Raw genomic sequence first — 25735 nt, 5'->3', positions numbered from 1 at the left:
GTCGACGACGGCCTTCATTCCTTCGTGGAGGTTGGCTTTGGCGGTGAGGGAGAGGATCAGCTGAGTGTCATCGACGTAGGATATTATGTTGGGATCGTGCTACATGTGCGAGCAGGGCCATGTAAATGTTAAACAGCGTCGGGCTGAGGGAGGATCCCTGGGGTACGCCGCAGATGATCTCGGAGGCTTTGGAACCGAATGGGGAGAGGCGGATGCTCTGGATTCTGCCGGAGAGGAAGGAGGTGGTCCAATCCAGAGCCTTGTCTCGGATCCCTGCGACGTGAAGGCGTGCGCGTAGTGTGCGGTGGCAGACGCTGTTAGATGACCTTGGCCGGGAAGGGGAGCAGAGAGATGGGCCGGAAGTTCTTGAGATCTCTTGGGTCTGCCTTAGGTTTTTTGAGTAGGGCGTTGATCTCGGCGTGTTTCCAGATCTCTGGGAAGGTCGCGGTCTCGAGGGAGAGATTGATGACGTTGCGCAGGTGGGGTGCGATGAAGCTGCTTGATCTGTTGAAGACGTGGTGCGGGAATGGGTCTGACGGAGAGCCAGAGTGGATTGTGCGCATGGTCTTGATGGTGTCTTCGATGCTCACGCTGGCCCAGGCTAGTGGGGGGACGTGGTCGATGGTGTGCGGAAGGTCTGTTGTGTTGCTGTCTGTTGGGGCTGTCTGGGTGTTGAAGCTGTCGTGGATGTCTGCTATCTTGCAGTGGAAGAAGGTGGCGAGGGAGTCGCACAGGGCTTGCGACGGCGGGGATGTCGTTGGTGTTGGAGCTGGGGTTGGAGAGTTCCTTCACGATGTTGAATAGCTCCTTGCTATTGTGTGCGTTGTTGTCGAGGCGGTCTTTGAAGGAGGTCCTCTTGGCTGCCCTGATGAGGTGGTGGTGGTTGCAGATGGTGTCCTTGTGTGCTGTTTGGCTGTCCGGAGTTTGTTCACTGTGCCATTTCTTCTCTAGTTTCCGGCAGGCTTGCTTGGAGGCTAGGAGATCTGGGGTGAACCAGCTGGCCCTCTTGCTGGTGTCTCTGTGGGGGTGTTTCTTCAGTGGGGCGAGGGTGTTGGCGCAGTCGTCGATCCAGCGTCTGAGGCTGTGGGCAGCGTCGTCGGTGTTGGAGGGTTCGGTGGGTGGGCTGAGAGCGAGGTTTGCGTGTAGTTGGTCTTCAGTGATTTTGCTCCAGCAGCGGCGGGGGATCTGTTGGGTGCGGTGGTGTGTGGTGGGTTTCTGGAAGGCGAAGTGGATGCAGCGGTGGTCGGTCTAGAGGAGTTCGGTGGTGTGGCTGACGGAGACGTGCAGGCTTGAGGAGAAGACTGGGTCGAGCGTGTGGCCGTTGTGACGAGTTGCTTCAGTCCGAGGTTGGCGAGGTTATCGATCAGGTGTGGAGTTGTTGTTCTCAAAGTGAAAGTTCAGGTCTCAGAGGAGGATGTAGTCGGTGGAGGTCAGGGCGTGCGATGGAGTAGCTGAACTGGGAGCAGGGTGTTTAATGAAAATAGTGAAATTAATAGTCTTTTGATGTGTGTATTTGGCAGGCAGGCCGATATATAAGGAGTTGCAGTACTTTACTCTGGAGTTTACTAGAGTTCTGACTATCAAGGGCTGTGAATGGTAAGTTGTTCATTACCAATTTAAGTTAGTTGAAGAAAGTTTTGACAGCTGTTTTGACAGCTGCCCTGATTTGGGAGTAGGGGCTTATGTCAATGTCCCAGAGGGTCCTTACTTTATTTGCCTTAGTTTTGATTGGCAGATTGTGTTGGTTCTGTTTAAAAGATGGGGAGAATCTAGCAGATTACTGTCTTGGCACTGTTGAGTTTTAGGTTGTTCTGACTTATCCAGATTTCTGGTAGAAGAGGATAACCCTACAAAGTGATACCTGGGCAGTGATTTCTGTTGTCTGCTAAATTAAATTTTTTTAAAGGCGCCAGCTTTCTCCATAATTTTAGGTTAAATATACAGCTGGTTGATAGTAGGCAGAGGCTCTAGAGGTTAGAACACCCTGGTGTATTTTTGTAGCGATGGGTTACATTGGATAGTGGATGGCTGTCACCTTTTGTAGATCCATCTGGATTGTTGTGAGCATGGATGTGTGTGCTTGAGAGTGTTGCTGGGTGTTTTGTTCTATCTGAAAGAAACAATTAGTTATAGATTCCTTTCCTCAGAATTACCCCTAGGCGTTGGACTGGAATAGGAGAATTTTCATCAGCAGTACCCCTGCGCGTCGGACGGTGGCGTCAGTCGACTCTTCGTTCGTCGTTTGCGTTTTGGTCGCTGGGATGACATTGCGGTAGCTACATTGTCACCACCCTTGCCTGCTGATGTCAGTTCTTTCTTTTTCTGCCCCAGTAAGTGCAGATCCGGAGAGAGCGGTACTTCAATCACTTTTTGACAGACTTTTTCTCGACTTTTGGTGACATCGTCTTTCAAGTCCACTGACTCCTGGTGCACGAGGGATGCCCGGCTTCAAGCCTTGCGGTTCCTATAGCCGACTGATGTTGGGGATGGATCCGCCCTGCATGTGCCTCTTCTGCCTAGAGTGCGACCAGGACCCCAACCCATGCTCAGACTGCCGGACCATGAATCCGAAGTCTTTACGGGAGCGTTCCAGAAAGCTTCTCGAGGACTGGCTGTCGGCTACCTGCTGTTCAAGATCCGGTCGCGTAGGAGGCTGAGGGACCGGTCGCAGAGCCATCATCACTCTCCATCCAAGTCTTAGCACTCAGGGTCTGGTAAGTCGAAGTACAAAAAGAAGTCAAAGAAGCATCGTAGCTCTTCGACTTCTCCCCGTCCATCGGCCGACTCGACGAGGGATACGGGTGGTACCGGCCCGCTGCTCCGTGTGCAGAGCCCAAAGGGGGCCGACTCCGGGCTTCCCTCCCTTTCCGGGTCCCGGAGCGACCCCTGCCCAGCTTCATCAGTTTTACGAAGCGATGCATGCCATCTTTGGGCAGCCCAACTCTGCCAGTGCGCCTTCGGGCCCCGCGGACTCAGCTGGGGACCCTGGGCCTTTGATTCTGGTGGCTCCAGCCCCGGCACCACAGGGTTCCCTTGGATCCAAGCCTGGATGGGCGCCGGTCGACCCTGTTACGTCTCCCCCGGCGCCGATTCCACCGGCACCACGTCAACAACGGGCGTCGGCTGTGTCCCCAGCCAGCGTCAACCCCGGCCTCCACCTCGAGGTAGACACGGAGCTGGACCGACTCCAGATCTGGCGCTGATGGGTACTTTGGTGCCCCTGTTCTACCCTGGCTTTTTGAGACCGGATTGGCAGCTAGAAGAGAGTGAGGAGGGCTGCGAGGGGTCTGGAGACCCTTTAACAGACCAGTTAGTTTATGAACTGACTGGAGAGAGGAACTGCGGAAGACAGTGGTTTGGATACCTCACCAGACCTTGGCATGTTGTCTCCTCCCACCGTGGCTACGGAGGAGGGAGCGTCATACGCAGTGGTGTTGCGTAGGGCAGCTGAGGCTGTCAGCCTCGAGCTACCTACGGTGGCGGTCAGGACTAACCTCCTGACGGAGGTGCTTCAACCGGCAGCAAGCTTTCCGGAGCCCCTGCTGCAGTTTAATGAAGGTTGATTGCCCGACGCCACCACCTCAGTACCATCGCATGTCGGAGGATCATCTGGCCCTTCTCCAACAGGAAGTTTCGGCCTATTTGGCCAAGGGGCCATCAAGCGAGTTCCTGTCCTAGAAGTAGGTCTTGGTTGCCATTCCCACTACTTTCTGGTGCCCAAGGACAAAGGCCTGCGTCCTATCTTGGATATCAGGAACGTCAACCGCTTCCTCTGGAAGTAGAAGTTCTAAATGTTGATTCTAGCTCAGTTCCTGTCTGCCCTAGACCCTGGAGACTGGATGGTAGCGTTGGACTTGCAGGACGCTCACTTTCACGTCCCCGTCCTGCTCGCCCACCGGCGTTACCTGCGGTTCACGGTAGGCCACGAGCACTTTCAGTGTACCGTGTTCGCCTTTGGCCTTACCAGTGCCCCTCAGGTGTTCATGAAAGTGATGCCGGTGGTCACAGCTCATCTGCGCAGATCAGGGGTTCCAGTCTTCCCCTATTTCGATGACTGGCTGTTGAAGGCCGGCTCGCCCCATGCTGTCGTCTTCCCAACTCCATACTACGGCCAACCTCCTGCATTTGCTGGGGCTTTCTAACAACGTACCGAAGTAACTCCTGACTCCCTATCAGAAGCTCCTCTTCATCCGAGCGGTTCTGGACACGACACACTTTTGGGTCTATCCTCCCAAACAGCGAGTCCGGGATATTCGGGCTATGATTCCGATCTTTCAGCCTCTATTCCCGGTTTCGGTCATGATGACCCTCCGGCTACTGGGCATGATGGCCTCCTGCATCCTGCTGGTGGACCATGCCAGGTGGCATATGCGGGCTCTGCAGTGGGACCTGAAGTTCCAGTGGGCACAACATCAGGGGAACCTGTCCAATTGCGTCCAGATCTCGGAGGGCACTGCACATTAATTGCAGTGGTGGCTAAGTAACCAGAATTGGGTCGACTGCAGATCCTTCTCACTTCCTCATCCAGAGTTCACAGTGGTGTCTGATGCATCACTTCTGGGATGGGGCGGTCACATGGGGGAGGTGTAGATCAGAGGCCTCTGCACGTTGGAATTTCCAAGACGGCACTCGCTAGGCGGCGCTTTTGGTCGTGAGTGGTGTTGCGGTCTTCTATACGCCTTTTTGCCTATACCATTTCTGCCCCGAGTGCTTAAGAAGATCAAGCGAGACCAGGCCCAGGTCATTCTTGGCATGAAGGGTCCAGTCCAGACCAGTTAGTTTATGAACTGACTGGAGAGAGGAACTGGGGAAGACAGTGGTTTGGATACCTCACCAGACCTTGGCATGTTGTCTCCTCCCACCGTGGCTACGGAGGAGGGAGCGTCATACGCAGTGGTGTTGCGTAGGGCAGCTGAGTCTGTCAGCCTCGAGCTACCTACGGTGGCGGTCAGGACTAACCTCCTGACGCAGGTGCTTCAACCGGCAGCAAGCTTTCCGGAGCCCCTGCTGCTGTTTAATGAAGGTTGATTGCCCGACGCCACCACCTCAGTACCATTGCATGTTGGAGGATCATCTGGCCCTTCTCCAACAGGAAGTTTCGGCCTTTTTGGCCAAGGGGCCATCAAGCGAGTTCCTGTCCTAGAAGTAGGTCTTGGTTGCCATTCCCACTACTTTCTGGTGCCCAAGGACAAAGGCCTGCGTCCTATCTTGGATCTCAGGAACGTCAACCGCTTCCTCTGGAAGTAGAAGTTCTAAATGTTGATTCTAGCTCAGTTCCTGTCTGCCCTAGACCCTGGAGACTGGATGGTAGCATTGGACTTGCAGGACGCTCACTTTCACGACCCCTGCGGTTCACGGTAGGCCACGAGCACTTTCAGTGTACCGTGTTCGCCTTTGGCCTTACCAGTGCCCCTCAGGTGTTCGTGAAAGGGATGCCGGTGGTCACAGCTCATCTGCGCAGATCAGGGGTTCCAGTCTTCCCCTATTTCGACGACTGGCTGTTGAAGGCGGGCTCGCCCCATGCTGTCGTCTCCCAACTCCATTCTACGGCCAACCTCCTGCATTTGCTGGGGTTTTCTAACAACGTACCGAAGTCACTCCTGACTCCCTATCAGAAGCTCCTCTTCATCCGAGCGGTTCTGGACACGACACACTTTTGGGTCTATCCTCCCGAACAGCGAGCCGGAATATTCGGGCTATGATTCCGATCTTTCAGCCTCTATTCCTGGTTTCGGTCATGATGACCCTCCGGCTACTGGGCACGATGGCCTCCTGCATCCTGCTGGTGGACCATGCCAGGTGGCATATGCGGGCTCTGCAGTGGGACCTGAAGTTCCAGTGGGCACAACATCAGGGGAGTAAAGTGCATAAACAAAAACAATTTTATATATAAAATATATACATTTTTATTCACCCGCACAATTTAAAACATATTAAAAAACATTCTTATTTCATAAAAACCCTTTGCATCAATTAAGAAAAACTCATTCACAGTTCATAGATGTAAGCAAATACTTCTACTGTAATCTAACAAATTTAAAAAAAAACATATTCTATATATCAAAAGAAAGACGAGAGGGGAGAGACACACAAAGACATCAACAATTTGTCATTCGTCAAGTCAAGTCAAAAAGGCTTTATTTCGATAGAAATTATCATAAAAGCTTCATTTAAAATACATGAATTCATTTAAAAGAGCAAGAAACAAAAGTACAACAAATTTATCTACAGACAATTTTAAAAAAGTTTCAGTTTTCATAAAAAGAAGCATTTCTTAAGTTATTTAGAAAGGAATTAAACTATTGATTTAAGCCTTTTAGCTCTAATGGACCAGGCCCATGATAGAAACTTAGCAAGAGTGCAAGCATACATAGTGCAACTATCGGACGTTAATATACGTAGTGCCTCCGCATGGCGCCTAGTGCCCAACTGACAGCATACATTTTTAAGCCATTTCTTCCTCGGTAAGGCATATTCTCCGCATTCAAACATAAAATGTGCCACTGTCTCTGGTCTGTCTGTGCATGCTGGACAGAACTCTGTCGTTTGTGCAGGCAGCTTCCAGCGTGATGAAAAAGCATGCAGAGGGAGAGTTCCTGATCTAAATTTAAAATAAAGGGCCCTATCAAAAGGTTTCTCGATAATGTCCAGATACAATTCCCGTATTGGTAGGTCCTTAAATTTCAGAAAGTCCTCAGTGAGTCTGCCCAGCGAGCCGTTAGTTTTGCGTTGTAATATGATCCAGTTCCAATAAAGATTCTTTAATGTTGCCTTAGAGGGAGAAGATCTATTTGTCCAAGCTTCATTAAGACCCAAGTTAGACAGCAAAGTTTTCATATCTCTCAGCCATTTAATTTTATGCCACCCTGGAAGTGACATAATTTCTGAGAGGCCTTGCGCATATTTGCCAAGTTCCTGAACTCGCCACAGGCGTGCCCATAGCAAAAGGGGCCGAAGTTTTGCTAAGTCATCGGTGGAGCGGCATCCAAGATCAAGCATTAATGGGACCATGGGAGTACCCTGCGGGAGTGACATAATGGCCCTGCAGAATTTCCTCTCAGATCTTGACAGATCGCTGGTAATACATGAGCCCCATAGCTCAGCCCCATAAAGAGCAGAACTAACCCCTTTGGCTGTGTAGATTTCAAGAACAGCAGCTATGGGTCTAATTACACAAGAGCGTTGTTCTTTCAGGAGAGCTCCTGTTATTCTCTTGTGGGTAAGCAGCATTTTGTCAAGATGTGGAGTCCATTGCATTTTATGGGACAGACGAATGCCTAGATAATCAAATACTTCCACCCTCTCTAGGGGTTCTGCATTCAAAGTGGGGGGGCATACCGTTTTTTTTTTAGGGATTCAAAACAAGGTATTTTGTCTTATTAGCATTAATTACTAGGCCCCGTTCAGAACAAAAGGATTGAAAATTGTTCAGAAGGTTTTGGAGGCCTACAGGGGTTTTCGATATCAAAAGCGTATCATCGGCAAAGAGAAGGGTAGGTATACGCTCTCCAGCCAGGGATGGTTCATCTGAGGGATGTTTCCGAAGATGCTCAACCACCCCATTGATATAAAGGGAAAAGAGAGTGGGAGCTAACACACATCCCTGGCGGACCCCTCTCTCGACCGGGATACAGCTAGTTTTTTCCCCATCTGGGCCCCACCTTATCTGGGCAAAACTATTTTCGTGGAGCCTGACAAGTAACGAAAGAATGTAATGTGGCAACCCCATGTCGGCCAGGACTCTCCAAAGGGTCTCCCTTGGTACAAGGTCAAAGGCAGTCTTTAGATCGATAAACGCGAGATAAAGACTGCCTTTGCCTATAACCACTACTTTCCAATACACCATCATCAGCCTGAACGCTTGTTCAATTGTACCAGTACCCACTCTAAATCCTGCCTGGTAATCAGAAAGGATATTATTTTCATCTATCCAAACCAATATTCTGACCAGTAGGACCTTACCGACTACTTTTTGGCTAATGTCCAGCAGACTAATAGGTCTATAATTAGACGGATCGTCTCTGGCACCTTTTTTAAAAATGGGAACAACCTCCGCCCCTTTCCAAGATGAGGGAATCGAAGCACCCCTACAAATGGCAGCAAGTAGACAGTGGATACATTTTCCCCAATTCGGGATATCTGATCTCAACAGATCCCCCGGAATGCCATCAGGACCAGCCGCTTTTTGGGGCTTGATGGTACTTATGGCGTACTCCACTTCTTTTATTGTGAACTCAAATTTATCGAAATGAGTCTCCCAATCTAATTGGGTCATAGTTAAGGCCTTTTCCCACCCTTCAGCAACCATGGAAGCATCACTATTAATAGGGCCAACTTTACGAGTGTATAGCTTTGAAAAATGATTGACCCACGCCTGACTTGAGATATTGCATGTTATAAGATCACTGTCTGGTCTATTTCTGGCTCTAATTGTGTCCCAGAAACAGTTTGGGTCTTTTTTAAAGCTGGCCTCTTTGAGAGTACGCCAGTACTCCTCTTCCCACTCTTTTTTTGCATGTGCCAATGTTCTCTTATACTCTTTCCTGGCCATCTGAATCCGGGGTTGGGATTTGCCTTTAACGGCCTTTATTAAAAAAGACTTTCCCCTTCTGCATGATGATGTATACCAATCATGCTTTCCCCTGGGTTTGCAATGTGGCAAGTTCCTCCCAGCGGTGCCCTTTTCCAGGAATACTTCCCCTATAGACTTAACAGTTGTCTCAAAAATGGATGTTGCCTTTTCAGGCAGCAAGGCTGGATTAGTAGTACCCAATTCCAGTTGTGAGGCCATAAGTAGTTCATTTATGGTAGAAAGTTTGGCAGCATCGGTAGAGATTTTGTTCCACTTTAGGCGTCTTCCACAGGAAGAGACAGTGATTTTATGTATTTGGTTGGGTAGGACTACGAGTACATTACTAGACCAAGGATTGGTTAAAGATAGGGAGAGTGAGTTATGGTCGCTCTCCACAGTCGGTAAAACGACCATATCCTGTACCAATCCCCAGAGTTTCATATCCAGCAGGATGTAGTCAATCCTTGAAGTATGATCAACTCGATTGAGTGTAGGAGCACCGGAGCGGTCTGAAATTGTGCGGCCGTTCGTAGCTCTTAAACCAAACTCTAATGTCAATGCATTTAACTGGATTGCACTGCGGGTCCATCTTTTTATCGGGGGGATAGGTAATGCTGGAATACCCCATCTGCTGTCATCCTCACCTAGATCTGAGATATCCTCCATAGGGAGTGGCTCATAGGTACAATTGAAATCGCCCGCTACTAGGATATGATCCCCTTCCACATGGTCTCTGAGTTGTACTTCAAGGTTGGATACTACTAGTGACGTAGACCCATTTTTCGTGCCTCTAGCATAGACATTGTATAAAACAAGGGATAAGCCCCTACTATCGTTTCTCAAAGAGATTCCTAATATGTCTGGGCTATTAACCTGCTTGGATGTTATGCAGCAGTTAAGAGAACTGCTTACCCAGATGAGGAGACCCCCCGAGGGACGTCCCTTCCTGTTTGTAGCTTTCACAGCAGGCACAAAATGGGTTACAAATCCTACCCGATGGAGCGGTTCAATGCTCCAGGTCTCTTGGAACAAACAAATTTTGTGCGCCTCTACCAAGTCATTCCATTCAGGCGAGCCAAGTTTCCTGTGAATACCTGCAAGGTTCCAGCTAAGAATTTTTATTGACCCTTTATTGGGATTACCATCGTTTTTGCCATTATTTTGTAATACCAAGCTCTCACTTAACTGCATAGGAGATATTGGCTGAATTCTTCCCTGAACTATCACAGAGGTAGGGTTAGAGCGCATAGCTTGCGGTGCAGTCAGCATGTGCTCCTTCTCCCCCCGTTCCAAGTCCAGCAGTGGGTCACTAGTTACCTCGAAAGTAAGTCAATCTACCTCGTCAAGGGCACAGAACCTGTTCCAGTGTGCAAACTGGGAGAAAAAAGGGTCACCTACAGGAGGACCTTGCCAAGGTGACTGCCACTGTTCAGAGATCTGTTGAGGTGTTTGTAGATGAGCCCTGTATGTTGGAAAACTGGTTCTCGGGATATGTTGTCTAGGTGCCAATTGGTAGAAGTAGGAAAGATGGAGTGGGTGGATTTGGGTATTTACTCCACTAGTGGGTGCATTACATATGTAGTTCACCACCGCTGTGTTCCTAAAATTGATGGTTATAACATCCCCTGCTATTGTTTTAGTGTTCCTACCTATCCATTCTCCTCTTCTAACTGCAAGAATTTCCCCAGACATATGTGGGGGTAAGGGTCTATTTAGCTGGAGCCATTGGGCGCATTTGTTTCTTAGCTCAACATTGGTTTCCCTTCTTCCCTCCTTCAGTGGTGGTACACCCGCTAATACGACCACAAAGTGTGAAGCTTCCGGTGGCAAGTTAATTGTCCTAAAATGAACCGGTCTTGTCTTTGCCTCTTGGTTTTTACTTTGAGAAGGGGCTAATGTTGTGCATTTGCTAATGCTTTGGGCATCTTTCACTACTTGGTTGGGGGATTTTCCGGTTCCTATATTCTGCCGAGTCTGCGGGGTAGAATCAGCAGACTTAGAAGATGGAACAGCAGCAGCAGCTTTTTTCCCAGTATGGGTCAGATGTTGCGTAGCTGTAGCTGTATTTAGTGGGGGCAAATTAGACTGGATAGAAGCATCTTTTGGAGGTTTATTAATAGTTCCCCCTGATGGCCCCCCTTTAAGACCCCCTTGACATAATGAACCCGCATTTCCCCCAAACTTGTTAGAATCAGACCCTTTGGTGTTTATTAATGATGTCAGTCTGTCGATTTTTGACATGAGAGGCTTAATGTGGGCAATAATCGTGTACTCAAGGTCTGTTTTAAGATCAGCTACCATGTTTGTTATCCAGCAGGGTATGCCTGATGAGGTATTAGGAGTTGGGGTCACTAAGTTGTGATTCCGTGTATTAGCTTTAGATATTTTCTTTTTCTTGTGTACACTACCTATAGTGCCTACAGTCCCTTTTCGTGACGCTATGGTACTTGCCATCCCACCATCCCTTGTAAGACTCAAGTCGAGCTGGGAATTTTGAGAATCTAACCAAAAGCTCAGTAGAAGGCTGGCCACACGGGAGTTCAGCGAAGGAGGCAGTGACTCCAAGACTTAAATCCAACTCATCAGTAGCATCTAAAGATGGAGCCAAGGGATCAACTGCTACCTCCTGGGAGTCGTGTACAATAATTGTCGGTGGTAGAGATAGCCTCCTTTCTGTGTTGGCTATAGCAGAGGATAATACCCCTATGGTCTGTTGTAACATAATGTCAATTGCGGTAAGGGTGGGGACCGGTTGAGGGATAGACTCCTTTTGTTTAGTTTTCGATCGTAGGATAGGCATTCTTCCGGTTTTCGACCCCTTTCTCATACTGTATCAAGTCAAAGAAGTGGAGGAAGCACAGGGAATACAAAGTATCCGTGGGAAAAATAATCCAGAAGTTGCCCACTCAAAATATAATCCTTCAGTCACTCTCCATGGAAGGGCAAACAATAGGTGGTTACCTGGTCACTGGATCGTATGTCGACAGAGGGGTGGCCCAGCTCAGCCACTGAGGGCCACAGAGGGCCCGCCCTTTGCCCGGGCTTAGCCCCGGGCGCTCCCGCGACGCCGGGGTGACGCGGTCTTTATGCGCCGCCTGGCGCGATGTCGAAGGCGTCTCCCGCCGCAAGGCCTGACGGGAAACGTAGTCCTGTGCCCCCCTCCACTCGGCGGCCGCTATTTGTTATCAGTTGCGGCGGCGGGAGGGGGACGGAAACAGCCAGGCACCGGAGTCCTCGGGGTGCGGTGGAGACAAGGTAGGCAAGGCAGGCTTCTGGTGCAGATTACGGGGCCAGGATACCAGGATACCTCAGGGCAATTTTCACAGCGTCACCCGCTCCACCGGGGTGACGCGGTCTTTATGCGCCGCCTGGCGCGATGTCGAAGGCGTCTCCCGCCGCAAGGCCTGACGGGAAACGTAGTCCTGTGCCCCCCTCCACTCGGCGGCCGCTATTTGTTATCAGTTGCGGCGGCGGGAGGGGGACGGAAACAGCCAGGCACCGGAGTCCTCGGGGTGCGGTGGAGACAAGGTAGGCAAGGCAGGCTTCTGGTGCAGATTACGGGGCCAGGATACCTCAGGGCAATTTTCACAGTGTCATTCGAGTATGCACATCATGCCCCTCATTTGAACTCGATCCAAGACGTGGCTTTTTTTTCCGTTGTTCTTGGGGTGAGTTGGGTAGTTGGATTGTGCAACAGTGAGCGTCGACGCGTTTCGATGGCCTTTTTTAGTAATATGCTATCTTTTTCAAGACTTAAAGATTTTTTGTCTCTCCTATAGTGGCACTGGGTGGTTGCCTATACAGAGAAATCCTGTAGATAAATATATTCGAGTCAGTATATGGCATCAGACCACGAATAATCTTAAATAACATACTACTTTTTAGGAGAAAAAAAACGAAATTTTTTTATAGTTTCAGCTAACAGTTTTGAACACTGAGGCTTATATTTAAGTTGACTCATACTTTTTTATCTCACAGTTAGCATAAAAACATACATTAGTTTGCAGATTTACTTTTGCTGCTTCGCCATGGGTCCTACCAATGTGTGGGCTGCTGTTGTAGAAACCACCTCCCGGGGTAATCCCAATGACTTATCAACTTTTGTGGTCTGAACTGTTTGAGAAACCACCTACGGGATCCTCCCAGTAACTTATAAACTTATGTGGTCATAACTGTGGATTTATGTACCCAGGGGCATCACCTGCGGTTCACGGTAGGCAACGAGCACTTTCAGTGTACCGTGTTCGCCTTTGGCCTTACCAGTGCCCCTCAGGTGTTCGTGAAAGTGATGCCGGTGGTCACAGCTCATCTGCGCGCATCAGGGGTTCCAGTCTTCCCCTATTTCTACGACTGGCTGTTGAAGGCGGGCTCGCCCCATGCTGTAGTCTCCCAACTCCATTCTACGGCCAACCTCCTGCATTTGCTGGGGTTTTCTAACAACGTACCGAAGTCACTCCTGACTCCCTATCAGAAGCTCCTCTTCATCCGAGCGGTTCTGGACACGACACACTTTTGGGTCTATCCTCCCGAACCGCGAGTCCGGAATATTCGGGCTATGATTCCAATCTTTCAGCCTCTATTCCCGGTTTCGGTCATGATGACCTTCCGGCTACTGGGCACGATGGCCTCCTGCATCCTGCTGGTGGACCATGCCAGGTGGCATATGCGGGCTCTGCAGTGGGACCTGAAGTTCCAGTGGGCACAACATCAGGGGAACCTGTCCGATTGCGTCCAGATCTCGGAGGGCACTGCACATTAATTGCAGTAGTGGCTAAGTAACCAGGATTGGGTCGACGGCAGATCCTTCTCACTTCCTCAACCAGAGTTCACAGTGGTGTCTGATGCATCACTTCTGGGATGGGGTGGGCACATGGGGTAGGTGTAGATCAGAGGCCTCTGCACGTTGGAATTTCCAAGACGGCACTCGCTAGGCGACGCTTTTGGTCGTGAGTGGTGTTGCGGTCTTCTATACGCCTTTTTGCCTATACCATTTCTGCCCCGAGTGCTGAAGATCAAGCGAGACCAGGCCCAGGTCATTCTTGGCATGAAGGGTCTCGTATCTTGAGCTGCTCAACATGGCCATCGATCCTCCGATCAGACTGCCTCTTCAGTAGGATCATCTGTCGCAGCAGTAGGGGGCGGTCCTCCACCCTAACCTGTCCAGCCTCCACCTCCTTGCGTGGAGATTGAGAGGTGGCAGTTGATGTCATTTGACCTGCCTCCCGAAGTCTGAGATGTTATCTTGGCACCTAGGCATCCGTCCACTAAGACAGTATACGCCTGCAGATGGAACAAATTTGTGGCATGCTGCACAGCAAAGGCTGTGGATTCCCTTTCCGCCCCTCTTTCTGAGGTTCTCTTGTCCCTCCTTTATTTGTCCCAGCAGGGCTTAGCTTTGTGCACTCTAAAGGGGTACCCCTCAGCCATTTCAGCCTTCCTTAGTTGTTGTAAATAGATTCCTTAAGGGCTTTACTCATCTTTTTCCTCCTATTCCCTTCGTAATTCCCCAGTGGGACTTGAACTTGGTTCTTGTATATCTTATGTGCGCTCCCTTTGAGCTGCTACATAACTGTCCTCTCAGGCTTCTCAATTTGAAAACTGCCTTTCTGGTGATCATCACCTCTGCACACAGGGTGAATGAGCTACACGCTCTTTCTTCCAAGCCTCCCTTTCTAGCTGTCCATCCGGACAAGGTTGTCCTTGGAACTAGACCTTCCTTTTTTGCCAAGTTGGTTACTTCTTTCCACATTGGCCAAACCTTCACTATGCCCACCTTCTTTCCGCATCCTTCAAAAGAGGAAGAGAGGCTCCACCGCCTGGATCCAAAACGTGCGCTTTTCTTTACTTGGATCGCACCAAACAATTCCAGGTGGACGACCAGCTCTTTGTTGGTTATGTGGGTGCTAAGAAAGGTCGGGCCGTGCACAAACGGACCATCTCCAGGTGGGTTGTTCTGTGGATCAAAGCTTGGGTTGGTATTGCTGGGGTATCTATTCTAAGGTAAGGAATCTATAACTAACTGTTTCTTTCAGATGGGCTAGTTACTTGCCTTTGGTAACGATATATCTGTAAGAACCATAGGTTAGTTATAGATTTGTTACCGCCCCACCCATCCTCCCCGTTCTGCAAACTGACTTCTAGGGTTTAGGTCTTCCTTTAAGGGCCCTGGTTTTGTGCACCAGTGGTCAGTGTCTTGCATGGCTCTCCGCTTCTTGCGTGGAAAGTTGTGTACAGATCTGACGTCCGCGCCAGGGGTACTGCTGAAGTAAATTCTCCAGATCCAGTCAGACGTCTGGGGTTATTTCTAATGTAAGGAATCCATAACTAACCTATGTTTCTTACAGATATATCATTACCAAAGGTAAGTAACATGTTCGTTTAGCCTTTCATCAGAAATAAAATCACCAAATACATTCATCAAAGGAACCTCCACTGCAGATTGGCACCCCGCCTCAAAATTCCACCATAAAAATAAAACGTAGGTGACACATATTTCTCTGTTCAATCATCTGAACTATGAAATTCATTACCCTCAAACATAGCTATCTTATCTTCAGAAGACTTCTCAAGAGTAGACTCTTTCCTTCATAACCACTATACTCAAGCGTACAGCATATCCCTATGTAAATAAACATTGTATTTGATTATATGCATGTATCCAGATGTGTATTTCTTGATATAAATGTATATGCACTTATGTATCTATGTATTCATTACTTTACTCCTACTGTTAAAAAAAACTTTGACTCTCTCTAATGCACTGCCCTATATTTCACCCTATACCTCTCAATATATGTTCTACCTCCACTCTGACTCATCCCAAACCTCATTCTACTACTATAACCAAAGTAACCCTTTCTAGACTCTTCCCTCCTCTGTCCCTCCTTAGATAACCCCAAACCTCATTTTAATACTATGATCTCCAAAAACAACTCTTCTAAATTCTTCCCTCCCTTATCTCTCCTTTGACTCATCCCAAAATTAATTTTACTACTGTGATCTCCCTAATCCATTTCTAGAGATTCGTCCTTCCTCCATCTTTCCTTATACTCTTCCGAAACCTCATCTTACTACTATGATCCCCCAATAAACACACTCTAGACTCTTCACTCTTCTATCTCCCACATTATCATTTTAAGTCCAACTAACAGACTCACATGTCTGCTTTGAGCTGCGTGGACACATCTTACCTGGCCCTTGCTCTCTGGATTTTCTACAGCCTCTCCCTGCACCAAGGAATCCCTCAGCGCCTCGCCGGACCCGCTTCGCGGGCCCCGCAGCGCATTTTATTTGCTGAAGCTGCTGGGCCATTCACTAAAGGAACGCGGGTTGGTGACAGCGTCGGCGGGGCTGCGAGCACACAGGCAGGGACTCCAGCGTCCAGGAGTCCCTGCGCGCCCGATTTACTACACCTGGGCTGCTCTCCCCGCTGGCCACGCCCACCCGCCTATCAGCCAATGAGTGTGCAGTATTTTATTGTTTAAAGGTGATCAGTGCTACCGCTTTGCGGGAGCGCGCCGGGAGAAGCCCGGGACAAGGGCGGGACCGTCTGTGGCCGTCCGGGGCCGAGGGAGGCCGGGCTGGGCCAGCCCTCTGACATTGACTCTAACTGACTTTATATTTTCAAGTATATTGCTGTTAGATAAGGGCTTACTAGTAAGTTCTGTAAAAAGGGCGGGTCACCACAAGCTATGCCTGAATCCCAAAGTAGTATCGTTTCGATGACTCCATCAGTTGAGGCTGGGCCAACAGTTATTGGTCCAATAGATACATTTTTTAACCGCCCGGCCCAGATTATTGATAAAGAAATAACGCTTGCTGAGAGGCGTGCTGAGCGTCGATTATCTATCGAACTTTTAAAAAATCCTATAGATAAGCGCTCTGTACAAACCTACCCTGCATTGGTAACACCTTTGTCATCACTAAACTTGCCTGTTGTAGCCGAAATATGTCATGATGCTATCGCCAACGTGGAGAACCAGGGTACTGTAGCTGACCTGATTTCATCTTGTGTGAGCCATACAGACTCTATAACATGTACAGCAGATGTATGTGCTCAGGTTTCCTTGGCCCAATCTAAATCTGGATCAAAAAGGAAAAGGACTACTGTACCTAGAAAATGTTATCCAGCAAAACCCCCACACAAACTTAGAAAAGTAAACAAAAGTAAGTGCCCCAGCAAAGCTGTCACTGAAGTAAGCCGTAGTGGGGAAATTATACACGAGGGGGATGTTGTACTATTAGACAGCCCAGATCCTAGTACTATTAATTCTCCAGACACTGGTTTGGCAATGGCAGATAAACTGCCACTCCCCTGTAATCTGTTTCCTGACTTAGAAAGGTTGTTACGGTCAATTCTGCTCCCATTAGAGGAACGAATTAGCAAACTTTCCGACCGGCTAGACCACTTTGAGCAGGTAACATTAGATATCTTTTTCTCAACCAAGGCATTAATAAAAGCCCAGGCAAGGCTGGATGAAAGTAGTAAATCTCAGAATACTACCCAATGTGTATCACAAGATAAGGGACAAAGGCAACAAACTAATTCTCCATTACCACCCAAGACTGGTAGTGCGGTTGTGAAGAGACCACTTAAGCCTCTTGGCTTAGTACCACCGGGACCCGCTAAAAATTCTCCTATTATTGTAACTCCAGCTCAGACCGCGGCGCAACAACCGCCGCTTAGCTTAAACTCTTTGGTTACTACTGGAGCAGGGGGTAATGCGTGTACTAAAACGGGCACTGCTCTACCATCTGCCCCACTAACTAGTAACCAGCCTACAGCTAACAAACCTATACCCCGCCCTGCTCCTATAGTTCCCAGACCGTCCTTACCACCCCCGATAAAGCCACCTCATAAGAAACCCCCCATGAACCTTACCCCAGATTCCTTCCCTTTTGTAATAGTTCTTATAAATGTCCCACCACTTTTAATGGGTCAGAGAGAAACCTTCCAGATGCTTAAAAACAAGGTTATGCACTGGCTAAGGGTGAATCGGCCTCTACCAGGGGAAGTTGATGGACTAATATTGGGGGTAAGGAGAATAGATTGGATAGGCTTTACCACCAAAAGCCTGGGGGGGGACTGTATTGTGGTCAACTTTCAAGATCCAAGGGTGGCAGGATGGATAACAAGACAGGGATGGGGCACAAATAATGGAGGAATTGGCATTGTTGACCTTACTTTTTTTTACCCACGTCCTACCAGTGTTTCGACTAGTCTACTCAATGAGCAAAACTGCCCCTCTAGTCTTCCATGGCCAGGGATTATTACACCAGCTCCACTGTTACAGTGCCATAATTATATCACTGATCCGACTCATAATCCCCCGGGTGGATGGCAAGATCTAAGGTGGGGATGTTGACAGACCTTTGATCACATGAATACTAGTAGGGGAGGAAATACCAGGAATCAACAATGGGATTGTGTTGAACTTGATTCAAATGTTGGTTTAACGCTAAATGTTTTGAATATTGGTAATGAGATCTCGAATATGGTGGGAAGTTGTGGGGAAGTAGGTGTCAATGATGGAGCGGGGGAGCTACCCACACCAACTGTAAATGTTGATAATGATATGGTTGGGGGTAGTACGAGGAAAATCGGGAGACTGGTTGGGAATGATGAAAGCTTAATGAACCACCAATCATGCTCTAACACAAATACAGCACGTGGGGATGGGTTTAGTTTTGGCAAGTTTTTATCTTGGAATATTGCTGGGCTGGGCAGCAAGTTAGAATCACAAATCTGGTTAGATTTTATCAATGGGTTCGATGTGTGTTGTTTTCAAGAAACATGGGCCTGTGACCCTGTTTTCCTCCGAGGGTATTTACATTTTTCAATTCCTGCATCTAGAGGGGCTAGGGGCCGGCCAATGGGAGGGCTTTCAGTATGGATAAAGCAGGATCTGGGTATTTCTATTAAAATGTTGGATTTGGGCCTTAGTGACATACAAATGTTAAGACTGTCCTCTGAAAGGTGGGATGTGATCGATCTGTATAACATCTATGCAAGAGGTACCAATTCAGGGAGTTCTTCCATCTTAAAAGCATTGTCCGTTTTTTTAGAAACGAAGTCACTAGGCAACAGAGTAGTAGTAGACGGGGATTTAAATAGGACCTTCGAGCCACTTGAGAGTACAAATGATCCCCTAGGGCATGATGAGGACATGCTCTGGGGAGTACCATCTTTGTGTTTAAGTCCTGTCAAGCGGTGGACAAAGGACATACTGCTACTAAACGCCATGTGTATAGAGCATGGGTTAAGAGCCCTAAATGGGAGGACAGCAGGGGACAAAGAGGGTGCTTGTACATTTGATAACGGTCATAGTAGGAGTAGAATAGATTATGTAATATGTAGTTTTTCACTCTGGCGGGGGATTCAAGATATGGTTATCAAGGGTAGATTGGAAAGCGATCACAATCCCCTTTGTGTGACCCACAAATGGTGGAATGTTGGGCCCCAAAACATGCTCTCAAGAAATGACCAAATCCCAGTTATGGCCAACGATATGCGAAGGCTGAAATGGCCAAGGGTACTAGCAAATGAAGAAACAATGACCTTTATTAATGTTGAGGTGGATAAGGCTCTTACTTCTATGGAAGTGGCAAAACCTACAACCCCTGGTTCCAGGGATATTACAGACATTCACAACAACTTTTTCTGTCTCCTAAAACCGCACTTTATGCAATCACAAAGCACCAAAGGGAAAAAACCTCCTAAAGTGGCCAGGTGGTTTAATCGTGATTGTAGGTCAGCAAGATTGGCATTGGGCCGTGCTATCAGAGATAGAGATAGGGCTGCAATTAGTGCAGCCAGGAAACTGTATAAAACAAGCATTTCCCAAGCAAAGAGGAAATGGGATGAAGAGCACTGGGTAGAGTTGAAGGAGGCTTCCAGTAGTAAGGATTCCAGGCTTTTTTGGAAGATTATAAAGTGGGGTAGAGGCGGTACCCCTGATAGGCCTGATAATAATGTAGCTGAAGAAGCCTGGGTAGAGTACTTTAGACCACAATATGCAGAAGTAAAGAAGGTCGGGATAGGGGAGGTGATATTGCCAGTCTTTTCTATTGACAACCTGTTCTCCCATAAGGAAGTTGAAATAGCAATTTGCTCAGTCCAAGGTGGGAGGGCACCAGGGTTAGATGGGATACCCTCGGATGTCTTTAAACAAGACATGAAGAGATGGGCGAGGTATGTTTTTTTATTGAGTAATGCCATTGCCAAGGGAGGGGTGGTCCCTGAGCTGTGGCAAGGTGCCGTTATCATACCCATCTACAAAAAAGGAGACCGGTCTCTCCCGGCTAATTATAGGCCAATAAGCTTGATTGCTACTATACAAAAAGTTGTGGGGAAAATGGTTGTAAATCAGCTTATGGACTGGGTGGACAATAACAATGCTCTTTCCCCCTACCAAGCGGGATTTAGGCGGGCCACCAGCACAATCGACCAAGTCTTTCGCTTCACCATTTTGCGATGGAGGACGGTATTGCTTGGCAAAGGCTGCCTGTATGTCGCATTTGTCGACTTGCGGGCAGCCTTTGATTTGGTCCCAAGGTGCAAGATATGGATGGTTCTACACAAACTAGGCATTCCAGCTGAACTCCTCACTCTAATCATGCGATTGCATGAATGTAATTTTGCTAGAGTCCAGTGGGGTGGGAACGGTGAGTCAACACCAGATTTCCCGGTAGAAAGGGGGGTCGGCCAAGGCTGTGCAATGGCACCCCTACTTTTTTCACTATTTATTAATGGGATCGTGGGGAGGTTATTGGATGTCGGTGTAGATGCTCCTTCGCTAGCGGGCGTCAGGGTCCCGATCCTGATGTTCGCTGACGATACCCTAATTATGTCAAAGACTCCTGCGGGCTTACAGCGTGCCCTAAACATATTTGATGATTTTTGTAAAGAGCACGGTCTTGAAGTAAATGTGGGCAAGACGAAGTTAATGATCTTTTCCCCGCGCCACAAAGCCCATGCTAGGGTATCCTTGAATAATACTAAGCTAGAGGTGGTTAGGGAGTTTACATATTTGGGGGTCCTAATAGCAGATGGCCAGGGTTGGTCACATCACCTGGACAAAACAGTTTTAAAACATCAGCAAATTTCGGGGGCTTTGCGGGGGGAACATAGAAAATCTAAAACCAAACCCATCAAGCCTGTCCTCATAGTGTATGATGCAAAGGTCCTAGGTGCGGCCCTATATGGTGCAGAGTTGTGGGCCTGGGAAAAGTTATCGTCCCTACAGACATCAGAGAATACATTTCTTAGAGGAATTACAGGCGTCCCCCAGAGTACTCCCCTAATTCCACTGTTCCTTGATCTAGGTAGACGATCAATTAGCGATAGAGCGCGATTGCGCCCCATTCTGTACTGGAGACGTCCCTGGACAACTCCAGAGATTAAACATTATGCAGATGGATTTCTGGCAATAATCAAGGAAGATAACTTTCACAAGATCGACTGGCTAAAGAATTTACGAGACATGCTAATTAAACTGGGCCTTTCCAACCTCTGGACCAACCCCCAGGGGGACGTTTTTCCTAGTAAAGAAGCCCTCAAGTCTCATTATTGGGATTGGGTAGATAGCAGCCTTCGGAGTGGTACGAGATCGGACTCTATGGCTGGTCGCTTTTTGGAAGTTAAAATCTGTCCTATTTTAGAAAACTATTGAGACAGTATTACTGCCCCATTGGACAGGAAGTTAGTCTTCCAGTTAAGGTCTGGATCCCTCCCGCTAAAAACACTAACTGCAGGCTGGCAGAGTTCGACCTCTACATGTTGCCCAGCGTGTAAAGCTCCCACAGAAAGTTTAGGCCATTTTCTATTTGCCTGCGATGCTTATTTGCTACCAAGGAGGGTATGGCTAACTCCAGTTTGTAAAAATCTTGGGACACGACACAGTGTGGTGGCTATGAGAATTCTATGCGCATCCACTCAAGAGTCGATTGTCCTTGGAGTGGCTAAATATCTGGGGTGGGCTTGGTCAATTAGGCGGAGGATGATAGGTAGGCTTACTTAACCCTATGTAATTTTTTAAGGTAGTCCTACTGTAATTTGGACTTATTTTTTATGTGTAATTCTTATTGTCTAGTATTGTATGAGCTTGCACAACTGTTTTTTATAACATGTATATATAATGATGTATGAATTAATTGTTTTTATCTGTAATGTATTTGATTGTGTTGTGCTTTTATGAGAAGTTATCTCGAATAAAGCTTGTACTACTACTACTACATGTCCACCACTCAAATTAACTCACATTTCACTATACTAATCCACCACTGGTCCTTTATGGGTTCTGGGGTAGTGTGCTACTCACCGAAAAGCGTTTCAACGCGATATTAAGCGCTATATAAATGTAATTACAGTATCAATTGCTTCTTAGTCTTAGGCAAATATGCATAACAACAAATCTGAGAATTGGTGTACTAAATGCAGGTACTGGATTTGTTGATCACCATTATGTTATGCAGTATAACCTATACTCAAGTACATTATAGCTCTCAGACCCACAGCAGTGTTCCCACCCACTTGGAGAGAGACAATTGGGCTCTGATGAAAATATAGACTTGAATTGTATAGGTTGTTAATTATAGACAACAAAAATGCTTTTACAATAGTATCTACCTCTAAAATGTGTAAATGCAGCATGTCCTACTATCGTAGACCCCAACGTATTTAAGGTAAGCATTTGACATTGGGATACATGTCAGTTAGTATTTTTGTATGTAGGTTGAATGACACAGTATGGCAGCCATCTTGAAAGTGTAGAAAATAATTTTTATTGTTGGCTGACTGCAGTGTGGCTGCACAGGCCAGGCTCTGCAGCCAACTCCACATAGGTTGTTAGTCTTCTGGAGGTAGACAGCCTGCTGGGGTTAGCCTCCTGTGCCGCTGGCTACCCTGAAGGGTTGGACATAGGCCCTGGCTATAGGACAGGCCCTGCGGCCAACCCTCACTGCGTCTTTGGCAGTGTCTGGTTGGGGTTTGGCTCCCCGCAGGATGGTTTGGCACACACAGTGCCGCCTTAATGCATGGTCACACTGGGCAGATGCATACCAGAATTTAATAAAAAAAATTCCGTAAAGCATTTTTATTCCTGTGGTTGTGCACTGCTTTGCGCGGGGCCTATATTGTTGTTAAGATTGCACTAGACACAGAGCCAGGACACAAGCGCTGCAGCCAATGCCTTCTGGTGCATAGTCTTTAGAGTTGGCCACATATGGGCAGAAGGGGGCCAACGAGGGACTCATCGTAGCGCCTGACCACAAGCCAGGCCCGTGGCTAAACTTGGTGCAGGGTTAAAATGTTGCAAGGCAGGTTTGGCCACCCAGGTGGCATTTGGCTTGGAGCCTGTCTTGAGGCCAGCCCTTGCAGGCAACCCACTAATACGCACAGCCAAACCTGTGCTCAGCAGGGAGTTGGGGGATTTTATTGATCAGAAGAAAAACAAACAGAAATTCAGTGTAAAAAGATTAACGTGAGCTCATATTTAGGCATGGTAATAACATCATACTTTGTTTTTTTAAAAAAACACTGGAAATGTATTGAAAAATCGAAGGTTAAAGTGACAGTATAGTTAGATATAATAAGATCTTATTTATGTTTAACCCCTTGCGTGGTCATGATGGAACCACGGCTTCATGAGCCACGGACGGCGTGTGCTCATGACGGCGTGGTTCCATCATGCGGCTGCCGCTCCTCCCTCACGGCATTAATTCCCCGCCTGTGCAGGCGAATTAATGAGCGGGCGGGGGCGTGACGGAACCACGCCGTCATGAGCCACGGGCAGCGTGTGCTCATATCTGAAAGAGACACGTTAGTTATAGATTCCTTACCTTAGAATATCCCCAGGTGTCAGACTGGATCCGGAAATTTTTTGCATAGCAATACCCCTGCGCGCCGGCAGACGTCGTCCGCGGCTCCGCGTCCGTCGTCGGTGTACTTAGACGCCGCCCATGCGCGCTGACGCCAGTTCTTCTTTTTTCCGCGCCAGCTAGCGCAGATCCGGAGAAGCTCTACCCCTTAGTCATTTTTTGACTAAACTTTTTTGATCTTTTGATCATTTCTCTACTCGAGTCTTCGACTCCGACGGTGCCGGTAGGGATGCCCGGGTTTAAACCCTGCTACAAGTGCGACCGACTGATGTCGGTTACCGACCCCCATCGCCGGTGCCTCAAGTGTTTAGGCCTCGACCACGACGACCGCACCTGCTCCGACTGCCGGGCCCTGACGTCTAAAGCTAGGCGGGAGCGGTCCCGCAAGCGACTCGAGCTCTGGCAGTTGGCCCCGCGCCGCTCCAGGTCCCGGTCCTCGCAGCTCCGGGAGTGGACATCGGTCGTCAGGATCCAAGTCCTCAGGTAAGAGGCATGAGAGGTCGGAGAGACATCATCGTTCCTCCGACCTACCCCGACGCTCGCACAATGCGGCCGGGGGATCGGGTGACACCACCCACGCGGCTCCGATGGAGTCGCAGGCGTCGCCGCCTGCCCCACACCTACGGGTCCCTGGGCATGACGCGACGCCAGAGGAGGTCGAGCGGTACCTCATGGCCATGAGGTCCCTCCCTTCTCAGCCGGTTCCTGTGGCCCCTCCGGGCCCAACAGCCCTGGCTGGAGGCCCTAGCGGGTGGGGTGCTTCGGCTCCGACGCCGTCGGGTGCTTCGGCCCCGGCGCTGCCAGCGACTTCGGTCCCGGCGCCCACTGCGGACGCCGTCCCCAATCCTCCCCCCGGTCCGGCTCTGGGTGCCGCTCCCGACGGCCTTTGGAGATTTTTATTTCCACGAGCAGGCCCCGTCTGTTGACCCTGATCTGCAGGAGATGGGTGACGAGGGTGATTGGGAGGAGTCTGCGGACCCGCTGGCACAAGAGTGCCAGTGGACTGGACATATGAGCTTGGGGAGGCCAGTGGACTTGACACTTCGCCAGACACTGGATTTGTCTCCCCTCCCACCGTGGCTACGGAGGAGGGGGCTGCTTACAGTGTAGTGTTGACGCGGGCGGCCAAGGCCTTACACCTTGAGCTCCCCGTCGCGGCCGTGAGGACTAACCTCCTCACTGAGGTCCTTAAACCGCAGGCAAGCTCCACTGAGCCTCTGCTGCTGTTTAATGAGGCCTTGTGTGACGTTCTTGTGGGCACCTGGTCCAAGCCCGCCACAGGCCCGCCTGTGGATAGGAACGTGGCCAGACGCTACCACCCAGCCCCTGGCGACCCTTGCTTTTTGTCCACCCATCCCAGCCCCGAGAGCCTGGTCATCCAGGCCTCCACTTCCCAGACCGCATTCCCGACGGCTCCGCCCGATCGGGAATCCAAGAGGTATGAACAGTTTGGGAAGAAGGTGTTCTCGTCCCTGAGTTTGGGACTGTGATCTGTCAATACCGCATGCCTCTTGGGCCGCTACACCCACACCCTGTGTGACACTGTCGCGGACGTGCTGCCACGATGTCCGGAGGAGGTCCGGGCTAAACTCGCCCAAGCCCTTGCGGAGGGTCGAGATGCAGCGCGATATTCCATCCGGTGTGGGCTGGATACCACGGACTCACTGGGCAGGGCCATGGCAACGACGGTGGCGGTTCGACGCCACGCCTGGTTGAGGTCCTCCAACTTTTTGGCTGATGTCCAGGCCACTCTTCTGGACATGCCGTTCGATGGCTGTCGCCTCTTTGGCGACAAGGCAGACCATGCGCTTGAGCGTTTTAAGGACTCCAGGGCTACGGCCAAGTCCTTGGGCCTCTCGGCCACATGCCAGCAATCGGGTGCCTTTCGCTCCTTTCGTGGCCACGGAAGCGGCGCCCCCACACGTGCTGCCAGCCACGCACTGCAGAATGTTCCACAGCGCGGTGGCGGCCGTGGAAACCGCCGTGGCGGCGGTAGGGGACAACGGCGAGGACAGTCCACACCTACCCCCGCAGCACCTGCCTCAAAACCTTCCTAGTCCGTGTTTTCAGGCCCATGTGACGCCAGTGGGAGGCAGGGTTCGCCATCACCTCTTCCACTGGCGCACTGTCACGTCGGACAGGTGGGTGCTGCAAATCGTCCGAAGGGGCTACTCCCTCCCCTTCGAGGCAACCCCTCCAGCCATGCCACCGCAATTCCACCGCGTGTCGGGGGATCACTTGCAACTTCTGCAAGAGGAAGTCACGGCCCTCTTGGCCAAGGGGGCC

At 49.3% G+C, this 25735-nt stretch overlaps 1 protein-coding gene across 1 annotated transcript in view; it reads left to right on the top strand.

Moving 5' to 3' along the window:
• Positions 1-25735, top strand: part of SHPRH (SNF2 histone linker PHD RING helicase) — an 884400-nt gene that overhangs the window by 754236 nt on the left and 104429 nt on the right. The gene's annotated exons all lie outside the window — the stretch shown is intronic.

Source organism: Lissotriton helveticus, chromosome 6 (genome assembly GCF_964261635.1).
Source record: "Lissotriton helveticus chromosome 6, aLisHel1.1, whole genome shotgun sequence".
NCBI lineage: Eukaryota > Metazoa > Chordata > Amphibia > Caudata > Salamandridae > Lissotriton > Lissotriton helveticus.
Note: the sequence above shows the minus strand (reverse complement) of the source record. Positions and strands in the feature narration are given on the sequence as shown.